We start from the raw sequence: 12,087 nt of genomic DNA, 5'->3' as shown, positions 1-12,087 counted from the left end.
AGATTTAGGGAGGTGTCCGGACACCTACGCCTAAAAATCTCCCTGTTCCATTTTATTCTATATCTGTCCAGATGGTTTTTAAAAACCGTCCGGACGGTTACCTCTGTAGTCAAAAATTTCAGTTTTAAAACCATTCATATGACCAGACCTCTAGTTTGAGGTCCTAATACCATCTAATTAGGAGGTTCTAGTGTTTATAGTAATGCATTTGTATTTAAATAAAGTAATTTTACCTTTATAGATGTTTCCCTTTGGTTTTGCAGGAAATCGGGCTTAAATGACTGAATTGGGAACTTTTGGAGCTGAATGAAGAAGCTGAAATTCACTAAGTGTCCGGACACCTATCCGGACAGTGGGTGTCTGGACACCTCAAGAGCCGTCCGGACACTTTCTTCACAAATCGAGACAGAGGCTCACAAAGTTGTAGGATGCATGAAATGTCCGGACACCTGTCCGGACAGTGGGTGTCCGGACACTTAAGGAGATGTCCGGACACCTATCGTGAATCTGTAAGTTTCTGCACTGAAATTTCAGGGGCATTTGGGAAAAATCATTTATGTAACCAATGGGGGACGATATTGTAAGGGTAATTAGGTATTTTCCATTGTAAAAAGAGGGGAAAACCCTAAGATTGGGTCTTCTTCCTCATTCATGAATTACACAACATCTAGCCTCCATAGTTTTGCCCTCTCTATCTCTCTCTAGGGTTTTACTTAGTTCTTGTGATCTTGGTTGGTAGCATTGGTTTTCATTTATAAAATTGATGTTTCTTTTCATTATGATGAGTGGCTAAGTTTCCTTTCTAGTTTCTAGTCCCGAACGGTGGGTGCAAGGTTTCGAATACTCAAGGTATGCTCAAAGAATCGTAGCTTCGATTCTTCTCTTTTAATTTCATGATAGTTGTGTGAGTGGATATATGAGAATGACATATTTGATTATGTTCTTGGATTGTCTTGTCACGCCCCGATCCGCGGAGCGTGAAGAAGAGACAAATACACAAAAACCACCACACCAACACATCACGTGCATATCATCAAAATCAACCGACCCAAAGGTCCACCATCAAACACATACCCCATCATCATCAAACACGCACTAGTCACGACCACCACTCCCAGCCAACTAAACAACACAATACATCGATCCAGCCATAACCATAGTACATCAATGCACTTAAATAACTAAAACATACCAACATCACACCATACACATATATATAAATCCACACACACGTGGCAAATAAACACAAAAGCCCAGGCCACCTTCGTCACGCGTCCTCCTGCTGATCCGCAGCCTATGCACTAGATTCTGTCTCACCTGTAGGGAGGGAAAGTAGATAGGGTGAGCAGAAGGCTCAGTAGGGATAAATACTAGAAGACAAATAAAGAATAATAAGGTTGGAGAAGAAACAACGTTTAATCAATGCAACAAAATGCAATGCAAACTAATGCACCTGATCAACCCAACCGAACCTCCATATCCACCTCCAATGACACCCAAGCCGGCTGATCAGATTCCCGCCCCGTGGCGATAAGCCGACGAGAATCCACCCGCACTACCTCTCTCTCTAGCATCCAACCGGAACCAGTCATCCAACATCGTAAATCACAAACCACAAGAGAGAAGGTTGGCACACATGTGGTCGCAACCACTCACTGCTGGCCCCACAGTGATATCTCAGCCTGCCACGCCTGGCCTAACGTCAAATAACTAGCCAGCGTACAGTAATAAATACCGCTACGAGAATCCTATGGACTAGGACCATCGCAAGGCTCCTATCTATCATCCACGTACGCGCCCAAATAACATCCAACACCTAACGTGAGCCCGGGACCATCCTCGGGACCCATCATGCATCTAATGTAAATTCCTGAAATTCATATAATTCGTGCAACATATATATACAGAAACATTCATATATCATGATGCATGAAGAATCACATAATGCCCGATTTATGACCAAGCATTTCAAGGGTTATGAATATTCAACAATAACATTTCAGTAGCATTTATATAAAGAAAACAATGGTAAGCATGCAAGGCTTGTTTCCCCTCAGAAATGATTGAGGCGGAAACCAAAGCTTACCATTCATGCAATTCGGTGGCTTGAAAGTGTTTCAAAATAAAAGGGCGAGAAATCCCTACCTCGAAAGCGGTATACAAAATAATTAACTGTCCACAGCCTCAAGTCCAACTCCTCGATCACCTGCACGAATGTATACTCGTATTTATGACGTAATTTCTGGGATGCTCTAACGTTGCCCGTATGGATCCGAAAACATCGCCAACACGTTCAGAACAACGAAACAAGTTAGAATAGAACTTCGGGGTCGTCGGAAAATGAAATTCCAGCCGGGTCAAAACCAGGTCAAATTGACCCATTTCGGGTCAAACTCGAATCTCCGGCATCCGGGGTTGTTTCGGCCGGAAGTTGATTGGGCTAGGTGCTCCTCAGCTGGTGAGGTGAATGGTGGTGGTGGAAAGTTGAACGGTGGCCGGAGTTGGCCGGATCGACCACTTTTACCTTGTGGTTGCCGTGAGTTTCCAAACTCGATTCTGGTGGCTATAGTTGATGAAACTTGCTTAGACTCGTTGGGTTTTGCTCCTGGAAGTCCAGGCTTTATTTTGGTGGTAACGGCATCTCGTTTGGTGAACGGACGATGAAGTTGCCATTCTTGGCTGGGCGTCGCACGGGGAGAGCTAAAGGAGGGAGCACAGTTCACTTTTGTTTTCTTCCTTTCTTCTTCCTTTCTTCTTTTTCTTTATTTGTATTATATTTGTCTTTTCACCGAAAGTGGCATATTTTTTTATTATTGTTATTTTTTTTTAAACTACATCACACTTTCGGTTGAGTAATAATTGTCAGTCATAATTATATAATATATATATATATATATATATATATATATTCCAATTACCCAAATTTCTTCTAAATACTAATTTCAACCTCTTAACAATTTGTACATTCAATTTAGTCCTTTATTGAAAATTTCACTTTAGTTCATTTTAAATCTCGGGGTATTACAGTCTAGTCTAGGGATTGCATCTAATGTGTTTGATTGAGGATTGTTAAACCCATTGTATGATTTCCTTAATTAATTGAGTTTTACATTGCAAAGCTATTAACTATGTGTATTGATGATGGGGTTTTGGGTTGATTTAGGAATGTGCATGGGAGAGCTATGGTTAATTGACCTGTGAGTGTGAAACTAGGGTGTTAGCCAAGCCGAGCCCCAAGGGAGAACATTAATCCATAATATTAGGGGCTTATCCCTTTATGTTCATCGTAGATTAAGAGACCCTATGGCCTACATGCATGAATTGAAGTCTTATAACCCAATTCTCTTTGCATATGCATGATTGATAGTATCACACAATGCATTGTGTATGGTTGTGTGTGTTTGCAATGATACCTTGAGTATGAGAACCGAGTAGCCACCGAGACGGATTAGAGACTAGGTTTTTTTTTAATTAGTTGTTTTAAATCCAATTCGTGCTTACTTTGATTACAAAATCGTTTATGCTAGCTAGTCATTCGGCCCATTTTATTTACTCACTTTTATTTGATATTCATTGCGTTTATTAGTGTTAGCTACTCATTTGCATATCATTGACTTCAAATTTGCATTGCTTCCTCGTGGATCAATACCGGACTCACCGGTTTATTACTTGATGATACCCCACACTTGGGGTAAGTACACACACACACTTTGGTGTCGGTCAAGTTTTTGGTTCGTACACCCCCCAAATCACTCGGTATTAATTTCTAATGATTTTATGTGTACATACATACTCAACACGTGTTGGTCCTACCTAATTTCTAAAAGAAAAGAAGTTCGGGGTATTACATCCTCTCCTCCTTAAAGAAATTTCGTCCCCGAAATTTAAAACATACCTAGACTTGTGAATAAATGTGGATATGTCTCCTTCATCTTCGACTCAAGCTCCCAAGTCGCCTTTTCAGTGTCATGACGCATCCATAAGACCTTTACCAACGGTATGGTACTTGATCGTGTGACCTTGTCCTTTCAATCCAAAATCCTCATCGGTTGAAAAGTGTAACTTGCATCTTCCTCCACTTCTAATGTAGTCCAATCTAAAACATGTGATGGATCCAGCTCATATTTTCGTAACATGGAAACATGGAACACATTATGAACTTTAGCCAATTTCGGTGCAAGAGCCAAACGATATGCTACGTTCCAACTAGCTCAAGGATTTCAAAAGGACCTACAAACTGTGGCACCAACTTTCCTTGCTTGCTATACCTTTGAATGCCACGTCGTGGACTAACCTTCAAAAATACCTTGTCCCCAACTGCAAATTCCAATGGCCTTCTCCTTTTATTCGCATAGGACTTTTGCCTACTTTGAGCCGTGATCAACCTTTTTCTAAAATTTTCAATTCCGTCTCTCGCCTCCTTCACCATTTCGGGTCCCGATACTACTTTCTCTCCAACCTCCCCCCAACACAATGATGATCTACAAGGCCTCCCATAAAGTGGTTCAAATGGTGCCATCTCGATGCTACTCTAGTATGAGTTGTTGTACACAAACTCTACCAAACGTAGGTATTTCTCCCAATTACCCCCAAAATCTACCACACAAGCACGCAATATATCCTCTAAAATCTGGATAGTCCTCTCACTTTGCCCATCACTCTATGGGTGATATGGCGTAATGAAATCCAACTGCGTCCCTAATGCCTCCTGCAAACTACCCCAAAATCTACCCGTAAATCGCGGGTCTCGATCCGACACAGTGGATAGTGGCACTCTGTGGAGTCGCACCATCTCTTGCATGTACAATGTACTCAATGATTCCAAAGCGTTCGTCTTGTTCACCGGTAAAAAGTGAGCTGCTTTGGTCAATCTATCGACTATCACCCATACGGTATCATTTTGCTTAAGTGTCATCGGTAATGCTGTATCAAATCCATAGTGATCATCTCCCATTTCCATTGTGCCATCGGTAGGGGCAGCAACAGACCCGTCGGCCTTTGGTGTTCCGCCTTCACTTGTTGACATGTTGTAACGCCCCAAATTCTTCACCAGGGTTAGTTACACGGCACGGTAACTATTCGTGCTTTCCCAGTTACTCGGGTCCCCACGATTAGAATACCGCAAGCCTTAATTACCGGATTACATCATCTTCACATCGACATTCCAAATTACTTAATAATCTATACACGTCGCAAAGCAAATACATACCTATGGATCTAATATATATACATCCTTACATCTGTTTATGAGAATCTAAACTTATTACAAAACCTTGGCCCTTAAAATGCCCGGAACTCTTCACTTAGCACTCCCATTAATCTACATGTATGGAAAACATGTAGGAGAGTTAGCCAAGCTAATCATAGAACGAACTTATAGCTATTAAAGTTCAGCATACAAGAAATACTAGTAATTTAAATGATATCATTCATAATACATATATTTTTAAAGAGACAGGTGATTAAACAGGAGATCGAATGAAGAAATGGGCAGCGGAATAATAATTGTGAAAATGTACTTTCTACAAAAATTAAATTTCAAATCTCCAATCCTACGAAAAAATATTCCCCGTTTAACATTCCCTTTTTCATAACAATTCTCATATTCCCAAATACGGTCACTCCCAAATTCGTCAATCCGGTTAGTAAGTGGGAATTCCACCGGTATGTTTTCCCGTCGGAAAGATTGTGGCAAGATTACTTCAAGGGTGTGGGAGTATAATCGCTTCCACCACACCATTCTAGTCACACTATGGGACTAGTTGCATAACCCACAACCAGGCCAGGGTTGGGGTGGCCATGTGCACAGGCGATGCAATACACATCAGTCAATTTCCAAATAACGAGAATTGTAGCACAGGGAATTTTGAAATCACATCTTTACAAGTAGTAATTGTATTCAGTAAAAATTTTCATGATGTTCAACACCTCGGAAATGCTTAGCAAAACAATTTCATCTCCTTTAAACAATTTCAAAACATTTAAATGGTATTCTCAAATCATATAATCATCACTTGAATTATCAAATCACGAAGTCATTATTTCAATATACTACGTTTCAAAACCCTTTGTTGCCGAGCATATGCAATGGTGTCTTAAAAACAATATTCAAAACTACTCCATAGATCATAATTTGGCAAAATGCTTAAACATTTAAAACACATGCAGTTCTCAATAAAACCTGTCAACCAACTTGCATGTAAAGCAAATACTTTTCTCACATAAAACACCTCAAATAACATGCTAGTCACATTAAAATACTTTGAATGTAGTAGCGGTGGCAACCCTCACCTTTGCCGATAATTCAAGTTTGAGCGGGGCCTTTCCCTTTTCTTTTATCGTAAACAAGACTTGGCCCAACGTCCTCCGTTCCTAGTCAAATTATTTACTTTTACTTCAACAAGTACACAAGCTTAATGGACATATTAAGTATATTTTTACAGTATGACTTGCGTTTATTAAGCTTTAAAGTTTTGTCCCAAGTGACCATAAATTCCCTGTTTTGCAAACACAAATTTCGCATGACTTGACTATCTCATGTACTTAAACAAAATTTGTTTATACTCGGTTTACCACACCTTTATATATATAATAGATAGAGCTGTGTTAGTCACCTTTTTTATCTACAAAAGGTATATCATTCGTCATATATATATACATATAAACACACCTTGCAGGTTACATACTTGTACGAAAATTTTAACGTTATAGGTCCTGTATCTCCGGATGAAAGTTCACCTATTATCACGTATTTAATTGAAAACTCTTCACAAATCATTTCATGCATGGATACTCCATTTTTCCTTCTTGGTAATCTATCAAATGCAAGATTCACTTCATTTTTTTATAATCATGCCCACTTTACAGATATGTCGTGCTTTGCATGCCATCTAATCCCCCCTTACTTTCACCCTTTAGTATCCACCACATGTGTGTTTCATTACAACTTTCAGCATTATCTTGGATGCATGGATCTATGTCTATTCTTGCATGCATGCACGTAGATTGTGCTTAAGACACCTATCTATCCTGTTTGCTTCAAACCTCACCCAAGGTCACATGCATCATCTCCTTTCCTCATAACACTACACTGCTATTCTAACCCATCAACTAATAGGAATGGATTTACCTTTACTTACTCTGTTTCAAACGTCGGAGAGCCCTTCTTTCCTTTTTGTACTTTTCTTGATTGTCCCCTTTGTACTTCCCGTACTTTTTGACAGAACCTTAGCAAGAAATAGATTCACCTCATTAGATGCTTATTCAAGTGTCAATAATCATCCCACAACAAGATTGAATTTTCTCTTACCTGGACACCCGGTTTTCTTGCTGTTTGTATCTCCTTCTTCTTCTTGTTTTCCTTTTTACACCATCTTCCTCTCTCCTATTCTCTCACACTCAGCTTCTTTCTGTACGAGACTTCTTTGCTCAATGTCCTCTTATGGCCTCCCAATTTCCTATAAATCCACCTCGGTTATTTCCTCTCTTGCTAGGTGTCCTTCATGCACATAGATTGATTGATTTTCTCCCAACTTCTCCATATTAGCACGTCAACCCAGGGTATCATTAATTCCAACCATCTCTATTTACCCAAGTCATCTCATCTCTTGCTGTCACACGACTACCACAGCATAATTAACTCTACTTCCCCTCTCTCTTATTCTCCTTTTTTTTTTTATCATCTCCATGCCATCACACGGTTCCATTAAAAGTCATTGATCCCATTGGTCTCTTATGCTTTACTTGTCTGACCTTACCCCTCTTCTGCACACAATTACCTATCCCCCTACCAACTCTTCTTCTTATTGGTCCTCCTATCATCGTTGGATTTTATCCTTTATTCTCTCTTCTGTAATCAAACAGTAATTCTCCATGTTCTTTCTCCACCAATTAATTCTTTCACTACCTGTCCTCCATTGTATCTCAATCGAAATTTTTGATTTGTCACTTTGCTAGGTTCACACTTATCACACCAGAGTCTTTCATATGCTCTGTATATTTTAATATTTCATAGATCACTATCATATTGTTATGATATGTATGACTGTATGTATAATTGTTTCCCCATATAAAAATTCAAGTTGTAATATTTAGTTTATTAAATTTCATCAAGTGTTAACTATGAAAATTTTCTATATATTTTATTATCTCATTGTTATTTTTAATCATTTCTCAAGGAGAACTTCTGCATAAAATCCTAGTAATTCAACATGTGAAAGAAAGAAAATAAAATAAAATAAAATAAAATTCTATGACATACTTGGTAAATTTTCTGGGTGTTACACATGTCAAGCATCTTGCCACAAATCTAGCTACATCGGCCTTTTTGCCTCTTCACCAAAAGTTTCTTCTCAAGTCTTGATACATCTTAGTGCCTCCGGGATGCATAGCAAATTGAGAATGGTGTGCTTCTTTCAAGATCTCCTCTTGTAGCTTCTTGTCATCGGGTACTATCAATCTCCCCACAAACCTCACACCTCCATCATTACCCCGAACCCATCCAGAGTCCTCCTCAAATGTATCAAAAATCGGGTCCCCATTTTGTGCATCCATCACCTTTTGAATCAGCATTGGTCTAGAAGTCATACTACCCAAATACACCCTTTTCTCTACACTTTGCAACTCCAAACCAAATTGACTTATTGTCTCTACAATTCCCCACTCATGTATAAACAAACTAGCAACTCTATGCTTTCTACTCAATGCATCCGCAACTACATTTGCCTTACCCGGGTGATATTGTAAACTAAAGTCATAGTCCTCTAAATACTAAATCCACATCCTTTGTCGCAAATTCAACTCTCTTTGGGTGAATAGATACTTAAGACTCTTATGATCCGAAAATACCTCAAATTGCTTCAAGGTAAATACAATTGCCGCCAACTCCAAATCATGAACCGGATAGTTTTTCCTCATGTATCTTCAACAACCTAGAACCATACTCCACTACCCTATCTCTTTGCATCAACGCACAACCCAACCCCACTCCGGAAGCATCACAATACACTTGGTATCCTACACTCTTCTCCGGAACCACTAATACCGATGGAGATGTCAACCCACCCTTCAAATCTTTAAAAGCTTTCTCACACGCATCCGACACACAAATGGTGTATCTTTCCGCGTGAGTTGCATCATAGGTGCGGCAACAAGCGAAAAGTCTTGGATAAACCTCCTATAATACCCCACTAATCCCAAGAAGCTCCTAATCTCTGAAACATTCTTAGGTCTCTCCCAACTCAACACGGATTTTACCTTAGAGTTATCTACCGCAATGCCCTCTTGCTTAATCACATGACCTAAGAATTTCACCCTCCGTAGCCCAAAACTCACATTTACTCAACTTAGCATATAATTGATTCTCCCTCAACGTTTGCAACACTAACCTCAAGTGTTCCGCATGCTCCTCTACCGTTGGAGAATAAATCAAAATATCATCAATGAACACAACCACAAATATATCCAAAAATGGACAAATGACCCTTTGCATCAAATCCATAAACACCGCAGGAGCATTTGTCAACCCAAATGGCATCACTAAAAACTCATAGTGCCCATATCGTGTCCTAAATGCCGTCTTTGAAATATCGTCATTTCTAATCCTCAATTGGTGGTACCCCGAACGTAAGTCAATCTTAGAGAAATGCCTAGCACCTCTCAATTGATCAAACAAATCATTTATCCGTGGCAACGGATACTTGTTCTTTACCGTAACCTTATTCAATTGCCAATAATCTATACACATCCTCAACAAGCCATCTTTCATTCTTTACAAACAATATTGGTGCTCCCCACGGGGACACACTCGGTCTAATAAACCCCAAGTCTTGCAACTTTTCCAATTGGGTCATCAATTCCTTTAATTCTACCGGAGCCATCCGATATGGTGGAATCGAAATTGGCTTAACATTTGAATGTAACTTAATGGTAAAGTCAATCTCCCTCTTTGGTGGCAATCCAGGTAACTCATCCAGAAATACATCCATGTACTCCTCTACCACACGTGTCGGAGTAGCTACAATCACTCCTAGGTGCCGATGTAATCAAACTCGTGATCCTACAATTTTGATATGAAGGATTGTCCATGAAGTGAGGACATGGGACACCCTTCCTTCCGGTACATTAAGAGTGACGTTCCTCTCCCAAAAGTCTATCAACACATGATGTTTTGTTAACCAATCTACTCCAATGATTACATCAAAATCCTTGAAGTCTAAAACATGCAAATCAGCCTTTAAGGCTATACTACCAAACCGGCACACACAATCAAGAACTACACCCTCCAATGAGGTGAAATGCCCAAAAGGAGTGTTACTGTAAACATTCGCCTCATTGGAGAGATCTTCAAACTCATTGCATGTGCAAGGGACGTAGAAATGAATGATGTCATCGCTCCTGAATCAAATAACACCTTTGCCCAACAATTTCAAATGAGAAAGGTACCTCCAATGAAGTTAGGATGCTCAGATGCCTCATGGTGTCCTAATGCAAATGCTCTCCCATGAGTCAAGGCTGTTTACTGCTTAGCTCCACCTCGCCCCCTCCCTCCTGACGGAACAGTAGAAGGAAGAGCTGGAGTAAGAGCTGGTGGTGGTAAACCAGGTGCCTGTGACTGCTCTGAAGCTCTACCACCTCGTGGGCACTCATACTTCCTATAACCAACCATACCTCCACAATACGAGAAGATCGAGTCGTCCTACGAGTATCCATCTACATCACCACAGATAATGCAATTCAACAACAAACTCAAACAAGAGTTTATGGAGAAAGAATACATACCAAACCAGTGGAGGTCATAACATGGCTTGGAGAGTCACTAACATACCATACACACTCCCCTGGACCCTATATTTCGTAACCTAGCTCCGATACCAAAATGTAACGCCCTGACCCGTAATGCGTTACTTTTGGTATCCTTTTAATCAATCTCCAAATTAATTCAATCATTAGGTCACCCAAAAATTTCGACAGCACCTCCCATAATACGGAGGATGCCAACCTGGAGTAACACGCAGCAATTTCACAAATATATTCACAACCTAGGCAGGGCCTCCGGCCATCTAACAATTCATATCACAATTTAAATTCTCAATTCTAAGCAGGGCCTCAAGCCACCTAACAATCATAGCATCAATCAATTCTCACATCTAAGCAGTGCCTCAGGCCACCTAACAGTCACATAATTTCTCCATACAACAACATATATAATCAACATCCAGCACAAATAGCAATTCAGCAAACATAAGAAATCGTCAAGACACGAGTCCCACAAACCCGGTTCGGGAGTCCCGATCACACGGAGTACCCTCCCTACCGTCCATCCCATCATCGAATAGGGATATCACACAATGTCTTAACTAAGAAACATAGATACGACAAATAGTAATAACATATATCAAGTTTAGAACTATCTAGTCCTATCACTCTCCAGGGGTCCATCCATGTCACACACCCTCCTCCTGATACCAAAACTAGACTCACCTGCGAGGAGGGAATAGGAGAAAGAAAAGGGTGAACGAAAGGCCCAGTAGGGTATAATAAAGAATAAGTGAATAATATAAAGCTAAAATATTAAAGAAAGACACAAATGAAACAATATGATAGCTAACATCATGTCCACCAACGCAAGTAAATAATCACATCATACGAGATCCTAACTTGGCCCACCGGGATCCCTATACATATCGGGACCCTGAACAGCCCAACGACATCATCGCATGGTGTTTCAAGCACATGTGGAATCTTGATCCAGCCCACCGGCATTCCCGTACTCATGGGAACCCTGAACAGCCCAACGACATTCCACATTTCACATCAATCACAACTAGGTAGATATCGGGGGGTCCATACCCGATATCTACCATGCAACTACAATGCATGTCCAACATGGTTATGCAATCGGGTATTAATATATATATATATGTACTACTACTACTACTACTACTACATGATGCATGTTCAAGAGTAATTCATGCTCAATGGAAGATTGAACAAGTAGGGTATGCAATATAATTCAAATCATACAATAAGGATATCACAAAGTGGGGTTGTTCTCCCTTAGGTGCAATTAAGGCGAGAACCAATTTA

Source organism: Tripterygium wilfordii, chromosome 10, assembly GCF_013401445.1.
Source record: "Tripterygium wilfordii isolate XIE 37 chromosome 10, ASM1340144v1, whole genome shotgun sequence".
Lineage (NCBI taxonomy): Eukaryota > Viridiplantae > Streptophyta > Magnoliopsida > Celastrales > Celastraceae > Tripterygium > Tripterygium wilfordii.
This window is presented reverse-complemented; position numbering follows the sequence as displayed.